Below are 21,521 nucleotides of genomic sequence, written 5' to 3'. Positions count from 1 at the left end.
GTTTGAAACTTCGGGCGTGTTCCTGGAAACGGCCTCAAAATACAATAAGTAACGCGAATATCATTTTTCCACTCGTCGAATTCCATGATTTGATGCACCTGCAGTTCAAACTTACATTTCTCGGAAAAATGCAATTAAATGAGATAAATTAAGGATATATAGCAAAAAGATCGAGAAATGTGCCAAATTTGAGGATGTACTTCAACTTAATGTGTAAGGGCTGAAGAAAAAGTTTGGAGGCAAAAACAAAAAAAATTATGCGGCAAAGCCTCTTTGCCGAGTGCCTAATGGGGGGCAATCGGCAAAGGTGAAAGTTAAAAAAAAACGCGGACGATTTCGGTTTTTTAATCTGAGCTTTGCCGAGTGCCAGATCTGCGGCACTCGGCAAAGAGGTAAGTTTTTTTCTTTTAAGTACGGTTGTTTTTTTTAAAAAAAAGAAAACTCTTTGCCAAGCGCCATATCTACGGCACTCGGCAAAGATATTTGAAAAAAATAAATAAAAATCCTTTGCCGAGTGCCAGTTCGCGGGCACTCGGCAAAGGAAAGGAATTTCCTTCAGCCGGCCCACCCCGAGGCCCCATCGGCCACACACGCGCGCCCCCCTCGCACCCGTCTCTATGGCCCGTCGCCGCCGCCGCCCGACCGCCCCCCTGCCGGCGAGACCCGCCACCGCCAGCGACCCCCGCGCCCCCATCCCCGCGCCGTGTCCCTGCCCTACGCCCCCAGCCGCGCCGCCCGCTACTGCGGGCCCGTGCTGCGCCGACGGCCACCGACCCCGCCGCTCTGGCCTGCCCGCCCCACCCACGCGCCCGCCTCTCCTCCCCTCCCCTCCCCTCCACGCCCCACCCACACCCCCGCCGGCGCCGCTGAATGTCGGCGGCCCACTACCACCAGAGAAGGAGAGGGTGGGCCGCCTTCACCTCCCCTCCCCATGGGGGCCACGCCCAGCCCGCCCCCCTCGCCGTTGATTCTTGGAGGGGAGGAGGCAGAGGTGAAGTAGGAGGAAGGAGAAGAGGAGAAGGAGGAAGGGGAAGAGAAGGAAGAAGAAGGAGGAAGGGGAAGAGAAGGAGAAGGAGGAGTTCTCGGCATCTTCTTCTACGCGTGCACGTCCCACCACCGCCCAAGGTATATGCACCATCCCTTTGTGAATGTCGGCCTTCATGCCGTGAATGTCGGCCTTCATGCCGTTGTGAATGTCGGCCTTCGTGCCCTTGTGAATGTCGGCCTTCGTGCCCTTGTGAATGTCGTGAATGTCGATATATGCAGGAGTACTTCAAACTTGACGATGGATTCGAGGGCACGGTGGAGGCAGTGGCTAAGCGAGCTTGCAGGAAACGCGTCGTCGACGTCCATCATGAGGCGCGACTCCAGGCCATCATAGATTACTATGGGACGAACCTCGAACAGAAGGTCACCAAGAAGGACATCCGAGAACAAGACTTGACGCTGACCAAACCCAATTCCTTGAGGTAGCTAAAGAACATTAAAATTGGTTCCTTTTGAGATTAAGTACGAATCGCTTGTTTTTCTAATATGTCAACTACTTGATGACGTGTAGGTGATTCCTTGGTGGTGCAATGGGTGCCCCGTGGCTTGGGCGAAGATGGTGGATAGGTGGTTAAGCGTGGAGTGGGCCGCTCAGCACGCGGCTGCCCGGCAGCGGCGTTTGTTCATGCCAGGTGTATCACACCATCAAGGCAACCGCAACCTCTCTAGATACGCCCGAGCGTGGGTACGTGGTCATGTTTCTATTCTTCTTGCTTTCGTTGAACTCGGCAAAGAATTCTAATCATCTTGTTTTCGTTCTTGCAGTCGGCGGCACATCAAGGCCAAGAGTGCTCCAACTTTGCCGCATTTGCCATGGCACACAAGGGCAAGGCGTCATCCGATGTCTCCTTCAACCCGGATGACCCGGCCGAGGCGTACACAAACTCGAGCGCCTACGAGAAAATCACGGAGTACACATCAGCGGCAAGGTCGATCCATGGGCCGGAGTACGATCCACGAACCGACAACATTGATGCAAACACCGTCATGAGGATTGGACAAGGCAAGAAGCATGGCCGCTACTGGATTGGCGACAGCGTGATCGACACAGCCTCTACTCCCACTCTCTCCTAGATCCGAGCACAGAGCATGACTGCCTCCTTACTCCCGGCGATACGCTCACGGCCGAGCATTTCACAACACCGGGTCAACACACTCCAGGTTGTTCATGTTTTACTCATCGTACATTGATCTTTACACAACTCTATTTCCTTTGCATTATTGTAACATTAGCTTTGCAACAATTTGTAGGCCCAGGTGGAAGAAGAAAACAGGAGGGCCCAGGAGCTGGAGCTAGGGTTGGCGGCCGAGCGGGCCACGCGGGAGGCCGACAAACTCGCCCAGGAGAAAAGGTTGGCGGACATTATTGCCTGGATGCAAACTACGATGGGTGCTGCTATGCCTCCTGGGTTAATGGGTCCACCTTAGGCTCCTCACTCCGCTACTCCAGTGAGTAATGTCACACATGCAAGGAATTGCTACAATCGCTATTCAACTAATCTTGTCTCATGCAATCTCTTCTCCTATGTGTAGCCTCAGTCGGCGGGTTTGAACAACCTAGCTTAGGGCACTCCGAACCAGCAGATGTTTCCTTCCCCGTCGTCAGCAGGATGGCCACATCAAGGGCCGCTTCAGTGAGTAGCGCTTGTAGTTTCATGTCTTGTTCTCTTCGCAATGGATTTCTGTCCGAGACAATGTTGTTGTCATGCATGTATTATTGTGACATGTGGTGATGGATTTGAACTACTTGTTGAATGATGTGGAATCCTGTCGAATAATGGATGGAATTACTGTGACATGTGGTGAACGGATGTGATTCATGTGGTATATGTGATGGATTGTGACATATATGGTGCTGGATGTGGTATATATGTGATGGATGTGATATATATGCTATATGTTGTGTTTACAGTGATCGATAGCAAAAAACAAAAAAAAACAAAAAATTTTGGTCACTTTGCCGAGTGTAACACTCGGCAAAGAGCCCTTGCCGAGCGCCTTTTGCCCTAGCACTCGGCAAAGCTGCCAAAAAAATACGCTACCAGGTCTCTTTGCCGAGTGCTAGTACCCTGGCACTCGGCAAAGCTGTGTACACTACCATGTGTTTCCCAGCTTTGCCGAGTGCCAGGACTCTGGCACTCGGCAAAGAATTTTCCAAAAAAATATTTTTTCTTTGCCGAGTGCCGTCTCAGCTAGGCACTCGGCAAAGGTTTTTTTTTAAAAAAATATTTTTTTCTTTGCCGAGTGCCGAGTGCCGGGTCAGGAAGGCACTCGGCAAAGGATTTTTCAAAAAAAAAAGGGAAAAGCTTTGCCGAGTGCCTTCCTCACCCGGCACTCGGCAAAGACACCGTCAACGGCTGACGGCCAATTTTCTTTGCCGAGTGCCGTCCTGGCACTCGACAAAGCCTTTGCCGAGTGCTCGACAAACGGCACTCGACAAAGAACCCTTAGCCGGATGCGGCTTTGCCATTTGCTCTTTGCCGAGTGTGGCACTCGGCAAAGCCTTTGCCGAGTGCAATAGGGCCTTTGTCGAGTGCCCCAGGCACTCAGCAAAGAGCGCGTCTCCAGTAGTGCTTGTTTCCTATCAACTTTAATGCATTTAATTCATGTTGCATTGTCACCTTGATAGGGATTCCCTAGAATTAATCTTATACCTTGCCACTTATGGGATATACATTGGGTAGCTTTGCTAGTGCTCAATTAAACCATGATCTTGTAACTTGACTAATGATATATGTAATAAACATTAAAATATGACTTTTCAGCAACTTAGAAACACGGGGCTGAAGTGTTTAGCTACTTTCTAAATGCTTTAGATTCCTTTCCCTAAGGACTTATCTATAAGCGAACATCTGGGACTTACAGTATAGCTGTGAGGGCTACATGGCTCTAGGTTTAGCTCAGTATGAGGACCTTTTCTAGCTTGTTAGTGGTTACCTTTATTGGCGTAAGAATGGCTTGACGAATCAGGTATAGGACTGCCTCTACTCTTTTGTGTATAGCCGTGAGGGAATTGTGCCATTCGACAGGGGGTTCCTATATCTATTTGCCGAGTGAATCTAATGGCCCTAACTTGTTAGATGAACCTTTGAAAGGCTTCATAGTGACCCCTGCCTGCTCACCTTGGAAGTGTTCTAGGAGTAATTAACCCAGACATATGGGTATCATGACTCACAGTGAATGTGTACAACCTCTGTAGAGTGTAAAACTGGTATATCAGCCGTGCTCACGATCATAAGCGGCCTTGGACCCTTATGGAATAGATGATTACTAAGAATTATTGGTTTATACTATTCATTATTTATGTTTACATTGATCATGTGTATTACTTTGGGATTGAAACAACTTGATGCTATTCTTATGCTAAAATTGTGACAACTAAAAGTTGAATGCTGTTAAATCTGTGTTAAGCCTTTTGAGCCTCATGAACCCCATGTTACACTTGTTGAGTATGACACGTACTTACGCTTGTTTATTTTCATTATTTGGATAAAAATCCTAGATGGGTAACAGATGTCTATGATAATGACGACTTTCCTGAGGATTACTAGACTTGTGGTCAACCAGTTGACGTCCCTGTGATATGGAGCTTCCGCGAGAGATTTTTTTTATACTTCCGCTACATTTATGTGAAGACTATGTATTATTATTCATGATATAATAAACACTTGTGATGATACTATTTATAATTTATCAACTGTGGGGGTATGGCCCCCGGTATCCACAAGACAAGACATGGGCCGCTGATCCATGGCGAACTAGATGGGATCTCAAGACTTACTTCCTGGCAAGATCAACTTTCATCTTGCCTACGACGTCTACACGGAGATTTGCTGCCGAACTCAAGTCGCCGTGCGAAGACTAACAGCCCAGATTGAAAACTCACTGCCCACCGGGTGCTCGCCGTCAACACCGACTAGATAACGCCATACGCCGCCAACCAGACTTTCTGTCTAAAGCTAAGTCACGCTTTAATATTCTTATAAATCTTCTCCAATCTCCGTATATCGCCATAATATTTCTCCGAGCTGTTTTCTCCATGTTTGCTCTACAAACGATTTTCTGAACCCCCGAACAGCCTTGTTGACGCTCGGATGTCCCTAGAGACGGCCCTGTCTCTGGCTCCTCCCTACACGTGCATGAGCGTCTGCCCTCTGTGTTATGTGTGGTCGGCAGCGGCTCCTTAGCGATGCTTTGTTCTTCCTACACGCACATGGGCTCCACGCTCCACGTTATGGTTAACAGGCTAGATAGGGCTAGAGACTCAGCTACACACTAACTGGTCGGGCGGTTTATATTAAATATAAATACATCTTCAGAATAACACTAAGTGTTCACACCAACTGATCGCCGAGCTGCATACGCTGTTTCATCACCATTGCTGATTTTTCTCCAGAGTTCATATATTTTTACATCATATACTACCCGTTCTACATATTTGTATTGTAGGATCATCATCCAGGTGATCGGACCACCTGGTGCTCGGACTTCTCCACCGATCAACTGGTCGGACCACTAGGTTCATGGACTTCGTCGCCGACTAGTTGATCAGACTGTTCGTCGGTCGCTTCTACTCAATGCTCACTTCGTCGCCGACTAGTTGACCAGACTGTTCATCGCTCGTGCTTCATCGCCAGCTACACCGAGGGCTCCTTGGTGCTTGGACATCTCCAGATACGTTGGGGACTCCTCGGTGCTCGGACATCGCCAGCTACGTCGGTTACTCCTCGACTCTCGGATTCTTCATGCTTGGGGACTAAGTGGGCACACTTCACCCCACTTCACCTTGGTGGTGCTCGGACATCGCCAGCTATGCTGGGGACTCCTCGGTGGTCGGACATCACCAGCTATGTCGGGGACTCCTCGGTGCTCGGAAATCGCTAGCTACGCCGAGGACTCCTTGGTGCTTGAACATCGCCAGCTACGCCGGAGACTCCTCGACGGTGCTCGGACATCGCCTGCTACGCTGGGGACTCCTCGATGCTCAGACGTCGCCAACTACACCGAGGACTCCCTTGATGGTCGGATCTTGCTACACCTCATCAGTGTGCTATCAAGCTGCTCCATGCTGTTCAGATCAGGGTGCTGATCTTGGGTGGCATATCTAGGGTCTTGATACGCGCATGTCAGACGACGTCTGCAAGCTTTCAGACTTCTTTTTCTTTGACCCTGCTACAAGATTTATTCTTCATCTTTGAGCAGGCTCGGGGACTAAGTGGGCACACTTCACCTTGCGGTGAATGTGCATTTTTCAATTCAGGGCTCCGCTCGTGGACTGGTTGCCTGCTCGGCCGGTCTTCTGCCTTTCTTCTACTTTCTGACCCTGGCACCATGTGACTACGTCACCTACTATTAGGCTTGGGGACTAGCTGTGGGGGTATGGCCCCTGGTATCCACAAGACAAGACATGGGCCACACCCTCAGAGGTGGCCTAGCCCACAAGATCAAGGCGTGCACGACACTGGTCGACATACACCGCAAGATATTGTATAGTACCAAATAGGATACTTTTCTTATAACCCTACCCCTCCAGAGCATATAAGGAGGGGCAGGGGTCATCGACATATATCTCATATTCAATACAATACATCAAAGACACATGACATAGGGTATTATGTCGATCAGATGGCCTGAACCTGTCTAAATCGCTGTCTCTGCGCCTTGTATCACCATCTAGTTCCTGATCACGTGCACCTCTGGCGATCAATCTACCTTTGTGGGATATCCCTCGGAGGACTACCGAGCATCTTTTGTCGACATCAACTTATGTGTATGACTGATCTCTGGGCTCACATAAGGTTATGCATCCCATTTTATCCTTAAAATCGGGTGTGACATAAACAAACCTAGGAGCCAAACACCTGCAACACAAAGATTAGGACAACAAATAAATAAATTTAGCATAGGCTGCTCATACAGGACACGTCCGATAGGTCACCAAGGCATGTCCGATATTCATGAGCTGTGCACACCAAGTTCCAAACTTGTCGCCTTTGATTTCAATTTCCAACACAAGTTGCAGGTATCTCCAGAGGGTTATGCCACCATAAATAAACCTGCACACAAGCTAGCACAACCCAAGGAGATTGAGACAAAACAAATATAAAATGAAATGCAATTGAGACATGATATTTATTTTATCGAAGTTTGGACTCCCTCGAGTCCTACTCTCCGTTGAGGAGGCAACGAGTGATCACTCTGGGATCCACTCTAGCCGTAGTCTCTTTCAAACACTTCCCTCAATCCACTAGATTGATTCCTTCCCTTGTAGAGGCAGAATCGAAGCCTTCACAAACTTGCCGAGGCACACCACAATCCTTGGTTGCTCTTCGCGACTCCTAGCCATCTAAGAGTGAGCTCCAAGAGTAATAAATACAAATCATGAGATCTATGAATGCCACAAGTGCTCAAGAGATGGATCTTACTCCTGGGGATGAAATCCATGAAGAACTCCCTTCAATCTCACTCATAAGGATGGGGATCCAAGAATGAGAGTGAGAGAGAGTGTGGGAGAAAGAAAGAAGGAGCAAGCTCTTTGTCTCAAGGTGGAAGGAGGCGAAAATGAGCCAGAGGGCCAGTAGGAAGGGGGCGTGGCTCCCAAATACACTCAGCTACGGCGTGTGACCGTTGGGCTAGATCAGATCTGAGCTGAATTTCTTATTGAGAAAAGAAAATTGTTGGTTAAGGTCTCACTGTTGGATGAGGGAGCCCACACCAGAATTTCTTGTTGAGAAAAGAAAATTGTTGGTTGAGGCATCACTGTTGAGAATTGATCAAGGAAATATTTGTGGGGTGTCTAGGAAATATATGATTGATCAACTGAGCACTTAGAGACAATCAACTATTATCATGTTGCATCCCTCTTAGTAGTATGGCATACCTATAAACACAAGTTTACATAAAATCAAATTCAAACCTCTTGAGTTAACCTTCATCGAACAATGCCATATCTTGCAATAATCATCAATAGAGGATGCCAACATGTTCATCTTCATTTTTGCTTGAGCATAGCCACCTTGAGCATGTGACTTGATCCAATTCCATTTATAAGAATCAACTCAATGACATCAAGTCACTTTCTTCAAATGATCCAACAATGATTTGATTCTCCTCACAATATAACTTCCTTTAGCATAATTAGTGACATGACTAAATGCAAGTACTTTCTTCTTCACCACAGCCATGGTCCTTTGGAGTCCAAGCCATCGCTTGCCCTTCACCTACGCTTGGCCATTCGAAGCCATTTCCTTGCTATCTTCACCTCACAAGCCAATCCAAGTCATACCATGATTTGAATCAACAATAAGCATACATTGAATTCCATAGAGTGAAAACAACTTCGTCAACATTGATTTCATAGCAAGCTCTTTAAACAAGACCATTCCATATGCAAGACCTCATGTCTCATATACCAATTCAAATATGCTTTTCGTATGAACCATAGATGTCCCATAATAGTCATTACTTGAATTTCATTTCAACACAATATGAAGCACCATCAAGTTAGCCTTTGTGATTGAGCCATTGATACACTTCACATGATTTAAAAACTCATATCTCAAGTGTATGTAATATAATAAATTACCTGTTTAACATTTAGCAAACTTGTTAGTCCTTTAATCGTGTTGTCATTCAGTCGTTCAAAACCCACGTACATTCACTTACACAAATCTTCTCCGCTTCGCGCCAAATCGGTGATTTCACATGCCAAATCCTATATTCCCGAAGCCGAATCATCTTCTTTGGTGATGATTTAAGTTCTCCTACTCTCTGTTCCAAGGTTTTCCATCTGTTACAACCCTACCTAGAACAAATCTGATGTCTCGTCGGTCAAAGAGAGAGATGGAGCCGCTGCCTCAGCCCACTACTACAGATATCATTTGTAGGGGCGACTCAAGACCATTTGTAGGGGTAGTTTGCCCAGCCGCCCCTACCAAACCATCTCTACAAATCATACATTTGTAGGGGCGGTTCCCAGACCACACCTATAAATAGATTTGTAGGGGCGGCTGTAGTACCAGCCGCCCCTATAATACCGATTTGTAGGGGCGGCCCAGTCTAGAACCGCCCCTACAGTACATTTTCCGCCAAAAAAATTCAAATTTACAATTCAATTTCGACCAGAACACTATTTGTTTCCACGTATTCCATCCAGCGTTCGCGTTGTCGAACGCCCCGCGACCAACATTCCGTCGAACGCCCGGTGACCAGTGTTCGCATTACCGAATGCCCCATGACCAACGTGAGCGAGGAAAGCGAGATAATTGTCACACCCAATTTTAAGAACAAAAGATGATGTATAAAGTCTTATGTGCACCCTAGGAACAGTCGCACACATAAGTGGACAAATTGTGAATTGTACCAGCACAGTGTTTATTACATAGCGAATAAATATTCAACACATAGTCTTAAACATAGATATAATAGCTGCTAAGATAACTCTCATGCAGAAGCTCCAACAGGGATGTCAACTGGTGAACACCAAGCCTAATACTCATCATGATAATCTTCAATCCAATCTTGATCTGTTACCCATCCGGGATTTGTCCAACATAAAAGATAAAGCAAGGCATAAGTACATGTTGTACTTAACAAGATAACTAAGGGTTCATGAGGCTCAAATAGCTGACACTGTTTTACTGCGGTTAGCATTTAAGTCATCATCAAGTTTAGCATTTATTAACATCAAGGTAGCAATAATCCCATAACACATGATCAATGAACATGAATAATCAATATCTTAAACAAACATAAATGATCATCTTAACAAGTAAAAGTCATTATCCCTTAATGTAAGTGTTTCAAGGCCGCTCGTATCCGTGAGTACGGCTAGTATACCAGTTTGTTAACTCTGCGCAGAGGTGTACACTTTCACTGTGAGTCATGATTTCCAAATGTATGGGTTTGCAAGGTCCAAAACACCAGAAATCATATAGAGCTACCTAAGAGCTCGTCTAACCGGCCAGGGCCGCAGGGTCATCAGATATAGGAACCCCCTTCCAAAAATAAAGAAAAAGGCCGCTTCCAAAGCTAGGCTCAATAGGACAGAGGCTGTCCTATACCCAACTCGCAGACCTCTAATCAGCTAGAAAAGGGTTTCTCAAATAACTAGAGCCAGAGCCATATAGCCCTCACAGCTGTATGTTAATCTCGGATAATCAGTTACAAGACAAGTCCTTCTATTGCTAAAAAGTCATCTTGTTTATGTTTATAACATATTCATTAATCAAGTTTCAAGATCATGATTATTGCACTAGCAATAGAACTACCCAATGCAAACCTCCTAGGGTGACAAGGTAATTGAGTATTCAAAATCTAAGAAATCCTACCATAGGTAGCAAGGAAGACACATGCATATGTATTTTAGTGAGCATCATGAATAGGACAACAAGGAAGGTCCTTAGCTATACTTGCCTTGATCAAAGTTCTCCTGAAAGTCTTGCTGGTCTTGCTGGTCGTAGAAGTTCTCTTGATCACCAACGTAAACCTCACCGTCTGAACTCGATCAACATCACCAAGCAGCAACATACAATCATCCGAGCAATCATACACGAGGCAAACAAATAAATTTAATTAGAACAGTACACCAACAGAGACAAACAGTTTTGAAAAGTTCATAAAACTATTCTACACATTGCTACGATCACACAGACGCGAAGATCACGAAAAACGGAGTTACAATGAGAAAGTTATGATTAAAACAAGTTTCCCTGTTAAAGAAATAGATTAAATCTAAACTCAAAATTTAAAGTTCAAAAACATGGTGACAAATTATATGAACAGATAGATCTCGAAAAGACGAATCTAACGCAAGTTGAACGGATCAATTTGGAGTTAAAACGAGCATTTTATAAGCATTTGAAATCAGTGGCAAAACTGTAATTAAATGTAACTTGATTTTGAATCTGTTAAATGAAAAATATGTTTTCCAAAAGAGAAAACGTATTCTCCGGATTATGTTTTGGACTGCGGGTTCAATTATTGAGAAATGTAGGGGCTCTTTATGAAGATTGCCGACGAAAGGGTACCCTCGATTCCTGGCCGTCCGATATGACTTGGATGGCTGGGATCGGATCAAGGCATCGGGTGGCGGCGCAGTCACCAGAGAAGAAAGGAACCGCGGTGGCGCCATGGCCGAAAGTTGCCAAACGGCACGGGACTGGGATGAATCGACTGCGGAGCTCAAGGCAAACTCACCTAGCTTGAAGATGGAGGCGGAGACCAGTTACGGACGGCGCGCGGCTGCGGAAGGCAGATGGCGCGCGGCTGCGAAAGGCGGACGATGGTTTCCTGCGTACGGCGGTGACCATGAGAGAGCGAACCAAAGCACAAAAAAGAAAGGAGAAAGGTTTGACATCTCCGAGAGAACCACATGGAGCTCGTACGACGGCTTATGGAGAGGATCGAGCGGCGGGAACGGCGAATCGACGGCAACAGCGGCCGCTTAGGGCTATGGCGGCTACTGTTACACCAAAGCGAGGCGGCGGGTGCAGCAGAGATCGAAAGATGACGTGGACGCGTGCACTATTTATGGACGCGCGGACGTGCGGGTTGCACCAGGACGTGAGGAAGCGCGTGGCTCGGTCGGTGCCATGTCCGACCCGAGTTCGGTTCGAGGAGGAAGACACCCCTTACGTGCGGGCCAGCCTCGTCAGCAAGATAGAGAGAGAGGAGGGCTGCCGCCGCAGTGGGCTGCCGTGAGTTGGGCCTCGACTTCGGCCCAAGAAAGAGGAGGAAGGAGGTCTGCTGCGCCCTGGGCCAGAGGGAAAGATGGGCCTCGTGGCCAGAACAGAGAAGAAGGAATTTCCATTTTTTTCCTTTTTATTTCCAGAATTTTCAAATGGATTTTCAAAAGGGATTTGAATTCCTTTTCACATGCAACAAAACCAGTCCATCACAAATAAAATATGCTCCAGCATGAGTGCATCAACATGTCTCTAGCCTTAGGTTGAATTTTAATTTCACAAAAAAATATTTATTTAACTAGATTTGCATGCTCACAAAATCACTAATAATTCAAATTCACTTATTTCAAAGTGATGCAAATTTTTGGGTGTTACAATAATCCCGCCGAACGCTCCGTGACCAACGTTCCAAACCATGTTCGCTCAAGAGTATTATATAAACTACAAGGACAAGAGTATTATATAAACTATAATTACAAGTCCAATTCATAAGAATATATACAATCCATCATTAAATAAACATAATTCACAAGGTAAAACCAATGTCAAATTCCGTACACATTGTTATCAATGTCCTAGAGCTATCCTTTCAGTCTCACGAAGGTGTTGGTACTAAGAATTTCTACCTAAGTCGGACTCTTGGTCATGGTAGGTGCCTTTGACGTGTATAATCTGGTCCAATATAAAGTTGCAAAGGTCGCCGACGAGATCTAAGAGTTGGTCATCCTTGTATGGGTGTCTTTTCATTTCTTTCTCTTCTTTCCACTACAAGAGAACAAGTTTCGGTTTAGTATTTCATACCATGTATGAAGTTTTTATACTACGGGTGAAGAGGTTCAAACTTACCCTTAAGGGGTGTCTCCTGTAGGCACTGGTGTTACTCATCATAGAACATATATAGTATCCATAATGTACACTCCCAGGCTTCTACTTGGGGCACTGTGTGTTTTGCATATGAAAATGTTAAGTAATGCTTTTGACAGCCATGTAATGGAGTACTAAAGAAGTAAGTTACACTTACCGCACATAGTGTTTTTATAGCCAGCTTTTCCTTCCTTGCTGGATCATGCCTTCCATGATGTTTAGTGACATAGAACCTAAATGCCCTGTTCAAATTATTTTAGCAAATACAACTTCTTAGTATCCAAAAGTGAACGTTACAAGTATGTATACAAACATATAAGCTAATGAGGATTGTCGATATGTATACGTCTTGAGAATCGATATGAAGTCTTTGTATGTCACTAGGTCCCTATCTATTGAATCAAAGACCCATACCATGCTCCTCCCGACATCGACGCCTATACAAATCCAGTGGTTGCTGCTTGGATTTAATCATAGAACTAGATAAGCTCTTTTGCATCGAATAAAATATATCAAACAAAGCTTTAAGTATAGAGTTGAACTTACTCGAAGTTGTATGGTAGCCATATAGTAGAGTACTATTGGAGAATTTTGAAAGCCAGGGCAATGTATGCTGCAACCTTAAGGGACTCTTCCCTTAGTTTCGCCGTAAGGATGTGCTCTTTCTCCCAAAGAGTCTTTCTAGCAGTTAGCTCTTTGGCATCCAGTAGCCATTGTTTAGGGTAATTAAAATTTGTTTGTGCTATAGCTTGAGGGTCTATATACCCGGCTTGAACTGGTCATCGGAATACCACTTGGACATCGATGAGACGTCTTTCATCAGAACATAAATTGGTCTTATGGTGATTGGATGCTTCTTTCGAAGTTCCCATTCAGGCATGTCCTCATCTTCTTGTGCATCTCCTTCTTCAGGAGGCACTCATTGTTCATATATCGGCTGTGCTTGTTGAGAAGACTGTGACATCTCTTCATGCACTTACTCGATACGAGCTGGAGAAGGCACATGCTCGCTAGGAGGCGGGGAAGAATGTGGCATCTCAGGAATGTGGTGGTCACGAGACAGTGAAAATATCTCCCCGACCTCAACAACTCGCTCCAAATTTGGGAGAGGAGGAGGCGACAAAGAAGCAGTTAATATAATGTCCCATTTGTGCCAGAGGATGAACTGCCCCATTATTTCTTCGAGTAACACTAGCCCCTCAGGAGTTGCGTAGTCTATCCTCCACTGCATGAACTCGGGCTTCACGGTATGCACCTCGACCCTAGTGTAGTCCGGTGGAATCTTATTATTATGGTGTAAGCCACCGGGAGGATGTGCCACACCCATTGCCACCTCCATCACAATGTATTGCCGGTCGCTGAGAAACACCAAGGTGCAGCTAGTTGGTTCCCATATACGATCGATAGGGGTTGTGGCTGCAGTGGAATATTGGCTACTAAGAACTTTTGAAGGGTTGTCAACTAATGCCAGTTCTCCTGATGGTGTCATTAATGTCCGTGGCTCCGTAGATAGTCCTTGATCCTCCAATGCCTTCGCAACTAGAGCCTTTACTTGGAGCTCAAGATTAGTCTCCCAGTCTCTGCCATGTTTCTTGTATATGTTCCTGTCCTCTTCGAATCCTTGCTTCTAGGTCATCCTTTTCTCTAGCCCCCTAGTGCGGCACGTGTGCTCCTTGTTTCCTAAGCCAAGGCTAAGCTCGTCCCTCTCTCTGGAAGGATTAAAAGAGCCCTTCTCCTTGTCTTTAGCATATTTCAGTATCCTTGATACTGCCTCTTGGTTCTCCGGCTTATCAAACTTAAGATTACCACCGGATAATTCTGTACTCCTCGCATATATCTAATTCCTTGAGCGTACCTTCAAATTTGTCACATCGATATTCCCAGTAGTTGTGGCCTCTTTGTCCATCTTCCTAAATTGCTCTTCTTTGGCATAGTGCCACCGGGGTCTAGATGATGGTGGTGTTTGTTCCTCTTCGCTAGCTCGGTGTTACGGGCACTGAGCTCCAATGCCTCCGGTGAAGTCTTCTGAGCCACGCGCTCCTCCTATTGACTAGGAGTTATTTTGTCAAACTCATTGAAGGGAGTTAACCCCTTTTGGATATACTTCTTGTTGAGCTTCGACCTCCAACATCGAAATGACTCTCCCATCATCCCGAAAGCATTTTTTTACCAGTTCGTGCTTACCCTCCGGAAATCTAAAATTGAGCTTCAGCTGCCTATCCCATAGTTCATCCTTTTTCTTCTCTGGTACCTCTTTCCAGTTAGGGATTGCTGGGTTGAATTTATCTCTTACTAGGGCCCGATCGCATTATGGAATCATCCTCTTAATTCCTTCAGCTCAAGGATCTCTCCTGCTAGCCCGACCTCTGTTATCACATAACATGCCTTATCTGGATATAGATTTGCTTTTCTATACCCTCATTTGCTCTTAGGCTTGATAGTCATGGTTGTGTCTTGAGGTTGTGGAGTAGAGGCCTCAATGTCCATCTTTATGGTTGTTGCCTCTACTCTCCTTTCCTCTACTCTATCTTGTCCAGCGAGATGTCGCGGACGTCGACATCATCTTTTCTGAGTTTCAGGAGCGACCTGTATATACGATAGGTCAAAGTGTTAGCAGAGGTAACACAGCCAAAGCTTTAGCAAAATTTACAAGTTAAGGCTTTATCCCTACCTCCTCGTTCGGGTCAAAATCCTTATCCAAATCTTCCTCCATTGGCCTCCTTCTGGCTTCACATGGGAAAGGATCCTTGGGACTTACATATCCCTCTTCTGAGTCATCATCATCATCCTCTTCTTCTTCGCCTTCAGCAGCCTCTCCTGCTCTTCCTTCTGCTCCCCCTTCCTCCTCGTCACACTGCTCCTGAGTAAGCATCACTTCTAGATCATTTTCTAACTCATTATCGAACTGCTTCTAAGTAAGCTGGTCCTCTAGTGCTTGCTCCTCATAGGTTGGCTGCTCATCATGCTCGGGGCATTGGGCTGCACTGTCTGGTGTCCGCGACATTATTTCACGCTTTGTTCTAATAGATGCAAGAAAGTGTGCTTTAGGTACGCGAGAAGGTATAAGAAATAAAAAAGGTCTATAAACTAAAGTAGTCCTATAAAACAACAGTATATAAAAAATGAGTAGTAGTAGTAGTAGTAGAGGCCTTAGAAACATATCAATCATCATCTGATCTTGAACTTGGAGCATCAAGGCATCATAACAGAGAAGAGAGGAGAAGGTAATGTAGGGGCAGCTGCTAATGATGCCAAGTTCCTCATAAGTTCTTGATCATCAGCTCATATTCCATATAATGTATGGACTTAGACAATTTTATCATCGGCAAAACAAAGGAGAGGAGAGGAGAGGAGAGGGGAGATTTGGCAAAAAAAGCAACAGCTGCTTAACAAACATAGAGAGGAAAAGGTGTAAAAAAGCAACTACTGCTTCCCAAACATAGAGGATAGGAAAAATAGCCAAAAAACAGTTGACTGCTGCCACATGTTTTGAAGACCCCTACATATCAAAATCTAGTAACTTAGATGTGGTAAATAATGGATTAGAGTAGAGGAGTAATAGTAGATAGAGTAATAGTAGAGGAGTAGAGTAGAGAAGGAGTAGAGAAGTGTAGCAGCCAGTAGTTAAGAGCAGCAGCCACTTAGATACAGTAGTAGTCGTAGATATAGTAGAAGTGAGCCACTTAGTAGTATAGGGAAGTGAGTAGAGTAGTAGTCAGCAGCTAGGGAAGAGAGTAGAGTAGCAGCCAGCTAGTAGTAGGAGTAGCTAGCAGTAGCAAGTAGAGTAGTAGTAGTTCAGTAGAGTAGTCTAGGACAATAGTATAGCAGTAGAGTAGTAATAGAGTAGAGAGTAGTTCAGTAGTAGTATAGTAGAGAGTAGTTGAGTAGTAGTAGAACAGTAGTATAGCAGGAGTAGTACACGAGCAGAGCCACTTAGTAGTGCAGTTGAGAGTAGTAGATGAGTAGTATGATAGTAGTATAGCAGGAGCCACTTAGTAAGTCAAACTGGAAGGAGATTCCAAGAGCTCAAATGCGAAAGATACGAACGAAACAGCTTGCTGGACTAGAAATTCCAAGAGCTGCAATTAGAAAATTAGTCTTCACAAGGCAACGCACAGCACAGGAAGGAGATGCTGCTGCTACACAAAAAACTTGGCTGATTTGCCTGGATGGCCTGGCGGATCAGTAGGCTTGGCCGAGCAGCCTTGCTGCTGCTACACACACACCAGAGAGAGAGAGAGGTATAGATGGAGATAAGCTCTCAACCATGCATACTACTCTAATCAAAATGAAGTAATATAACACATCCAATAAATATATAGCCAATGATTGATTATTGAGCTTTATCATGGTTTGTTGTTGTATTTCATTATTGAATACTACTTGTAAGTAAAAATTCATTTCAGCTTATATAGCATATATAGGAGATGCTATGTCCTTAAGCATGCATGAGTTGTGTTAGCAATGCTCCAGCAATGATATATACTAGATTTACAAATCCAAATGACATGCAACAAGACAATTTGGAAAGCTTATGAAATTGCCTAAAATTCATTTTCAGACCTCAAGGCATGATTCCAACTTTTACCAGGTCGAAATCACTTAACAACAGAAATCTGTCTTTACAAGATAGAGAGCAGCCAAAACTGGACTCAAACTGAGAACAGCCATATCTCCTAAATTACTTGGCCAAATGTCACCAAATTTTAACACAAGCTAGTTTAGTAAGTTAACTACAACTTTGGTACTCACATGATTCCCAGCAAACACAATTATAAAAGCCTAGTTCACCAAGTGCTAGAAACTGTCCAGAATTATAAAAATACTAAAATTAAATATTTACTTATGTGTCAAACATGATTTCTGACCAAACCAAGTGCATCACAAGTTCACACATGATATAAGATCACCAAAAAGTAAGGTGTTCACCACCAATTCATTTCTTTTAATGCCTTTCTTAATTTAATTTTTTATGATCAGAAAATATTTTCTAGAACTGTTATCATACTATACTATAGGTACTTTAATGGCTGATATGCATGCGTTGCAAGAGGGGTGTTCATGTTGTAGTGATTTAGCTAACTAATAGAGTGACCACAGGTTAACTATTTATTTTTAGCTAACTGATAGAGTGACCATTCATGTGCTTAAATTATTTGAGTCAAATAAATTATAATAAGCTGTCATTCAAACTTAAATCATACTCAGAACAGCTAATGTCGGGGACCAAGCAATAGGATTAGCCTTATTAAATAATATGAAAAACACTCTTCTATGTTCAATAAATGATGAATACTCGAATGTATTGATGCCTGCAATGTCCAATTTAGATTCCTATCAAGCAATCCATCATATATCTCATATTGTAAGAAACCAAACGAGTAAAATATATTGATGCTTGTGTAGAAATTGAACTGAAAGTGCTAAGGGAAGAAGTAACAAAAGAAAGAGTTGTGTCCATTGTTTCAGTAATCATAATGTATCCTAATGTTTCTATTATATATAAGCTCAGTTTTTTCATATTATATCCCATTCAGCAGGCCAATACAGGAAGATTACTTTTCACATTCAGTTACTACTTATTTGTTCATACTCTAACCCTACAAGCCAACAACTGAACAAATAATTCTCAGCTTTACAATCCTGCTCCAAATATCCAAAAGTCTACTTTTAAACTCTAACCCTACAAACTGAGCAGACAATTGAGGCAAGCACTTCAGCAGCAGCAGGGTGCAGAATAGAACATTTAATTTGGTACATTACGAGTTATTTTGAGTAAGCATTGATGCTAATTTCAGCAAAAACAAGTGCAAATTACAACTCGCTCTCATCACTCATCAACGTACGTTGCATAAAAACAATGCCTTCATCCTTCTACAACAAAGCTGCAAAAAAACAGCCTTTTCAGTCTGGTCAGTCTATGGTGCAAAGCAAGGGAAATTAGAAATAGTGCAGTTCAGGGCACTAGCACACCACCAATTAATCCTAACAAGATAAAAAATCATACAGGTTTCAGAATATTATAAGGGCACAAGCAGCTGGCCTCGGTTGCAGGCGTGGAACTGAAAGCACTGTCTAGGGAGGTCACCAAACTCATGGACCACAACGAGAGGCTCGCGAATGAGTTGGCTTTAGCAAGAAATTCAACACAACGATAGCGCAGATAGTGGAGGCATACCTAGAGCAGAGAGCAGGGGCGTTCAGATCAGCTCGCTTCACCAGGAAGTCGCGGACTGAGACAGGACGCGGTCGCTGGGGGAGTTCGTGCCGTCGGGAAGTCGCAGGGGCTAGGCGAGTCCGCGCCGCGGGGGAAGTCACGCCGAAGACAGTAGGAGGGTATGGTGCCAGCCCGTCTTCCTCAGCGCTGGGAAGGGGAAGCGGGAGGGGAAGGAGGCGGGCGACCTTCACTACCGTTGCAGATTGTGAGCTCTCGTGGAAACCCTAGCCACCGTGGCGGCCGGCCTGGGGAAGGTGGCGTTTGGGGGAGGAAGCGTGGTGGGGGACGGAGGCTGTCACAGGAGGACGACGGAGGTGAGAGGAAGCGGCATGAAGAGAGCGGTGGCTAGGGCACGGAGACGGTGGTGGCGGCGAGACATAGTTGGGTAGCCTGACGGCGTCAGAAGGAAGAAGAGAGCGGCCAACACCTGTTCACCTGAGTGCCAAGGATTTATACCCAGGACGATTTGTAGGGGCGGTTTCTGATCCAGCCGCCCCTACAAATACATTTCAAGGGGCGGTTCCTGATCCAGCCGCCCCTACAAATGCATTTGTAGGGGCAGTTCCTGATCTAGCCGCCCCTATAAATATTTTCTATTTTATTAAATTATTAATTATGTATTTTTTAAATCATAAAAACACAAAGTAAATGTATATAATATTTTGTATTATTCTATATATGCACAAATATATATATAAACAATTGTAGTCATAAAAGTTGTAAACATAACTCAATCTTGTCATGTGACTACAATTTGAATTTTAAAAATTTGAATTTTAAAACTTCGACTACAATTTTAGGACATTAAATGACCTAAAATAAAAATATTGTAAACATAAAAGTTGTATAACTCATCAACATATATAACTTTTATTTTGGCCATCTTGTCATGTGACTTTGTTTAAATTATTCAAAATTTAAAATTCAAACAATTTCAACTTGAAACAATATTTTGAAAGAGTAAATGATTTCAGTTGAAAAACTCATGAATACCAAAGTTGTAGAACTTATCAATATGTACAACTTTTATTTTGATCATCTTTTCATTTGACCAAATTTGAACAGTTGAAATTTTGAATTTCAATAAATGGCAACTTCAAACAAGATTTTAAAACCTTAAATGATTTCAACAATAAAAGTCGTGAACATAAAAGTTGTTGAACTCATCACTATCTACAACTTTTATTTTAGTCACTTTTTCATGTGTCAAAGTATTAGTAAATATTGCTCACAAATTCACATATGACTTATAGTTTCATGAACTATACGAGAGACATGTTAATTTATGAACAATGTTTACTATCACTTTATCAGATGAAGAAATGACCAAAATAAAAGTTGTAGATCTTGATGAGTTATACAACTTTGGTATTCATCACTTTTTTAGCTGAAATCATTTAATGGTTGAAAATCTCGTTAGAACTTATCATTTTTTTTCAAATTGAAAATTTGAATTGCTCAAACTTGATAGGGCATGATTTTAGAAAATTTTAGGAAAAAAATCATCATATTTGGAGCTAGTATGAGGGAGAAAGACTAGTTATAAATTTTACCCGAAGATTAATAAGAAAAATCACAACCGTTCATGATGATCAATAATGAACATGTGTGATTTCTCTTTTTAATCTGTGGCTAAAACTTATAACTAGTTTTTCTTCCTCATACTAACTCCAAATGTGATGGTTTTTTTCCTAAATTTTTCTAAAATCATGCTCCATCATTTTAGTCTAGTCATCTATCTTTGTCACTAATTTTAAACAATTTAAATTTTGAATTTCAGAAAATGATAGCTTCAAACCTGATTTTCAACGACTAAATGATTTCAGATGTAAAGGTGATGAATATAAAAGTTGTTGAACACATCACTATCTACAACTTTTATTTTGGTTATCTTTTTATTTGACAAAATTTGAACAGTTCAAATTTTAAATTTTAGAAAATTACAGCTTCAAACTTGATTTTCAACCACTAAATGATTTCAGTTGTAAAGGTGATGAATATAAAAGTTGTTGAACACATCACTATCTCCTATTTTTATTTTGGCCATTTCTTCATTTCATAAAGTGTTAAGTGATTTCATAAAGTTTTAGTAGTAATAAAGTGTATGTTGAAATAGATTCATCTGGATGTTGCAAAGGGTAGTCTCACACATATACATAAATGTAGTCTCACACACATACATAAATATATAGTCTTACACACATACATAAATATATAGTCTCAGGCGCATGCATAAATGAAGTCTTACAAACACACACTTACACAAACACTCCACGTTTAACAACTAGCTAGCCCGATGTAACGACTTTCCTCTTGACATATTTTTGTTCCCATGGCAATATATCTTTGGGTAGGTTCTTTTTCACAACACTGATCTTAGGAAAGTCGGTGAATAGCGGTATCTCATCGTAGTTATTGTAAGCTTCAACATCGTCCACGCCATCAACTCCGATAATGTGCTGTTTCCTAGAGGCAACCACGTGCTTTGTCTTCTTCTTTGGGGGGAGGTTACATTGTGAGTCAGACATATAGAAAACTTGTACAACATGTGAAGCGAGCACCCAAGGGTCATCTTGGTAGCCTAGATTCTCGAGGTCCAAGACTCCCAATCTGATCTTGTTCAGTTGGTGTTATTTGATCCAGCGGCATCGAAATAGGGCCACCGTTATATCCCTTCCATAGTCAAGTTCTCATATCTCTTCAATGAT

This window comes from Miscanthus floridulus, chromosome 16 (assembly GCF_019320115.1).
Source record: "Miscanthus floridulus cultivar M001 chromosome 16, ASM1932011v1, whole genome shotgun sequence".
NCBI lineage: Eukaryota > Viridiplantae > Streptophyta > Magnoliopsida > Poales > Poaceae > Miscanthus > Miscanthus floridulus.
Note: the sequence above shows the minus strand (reverse complement) of the source record.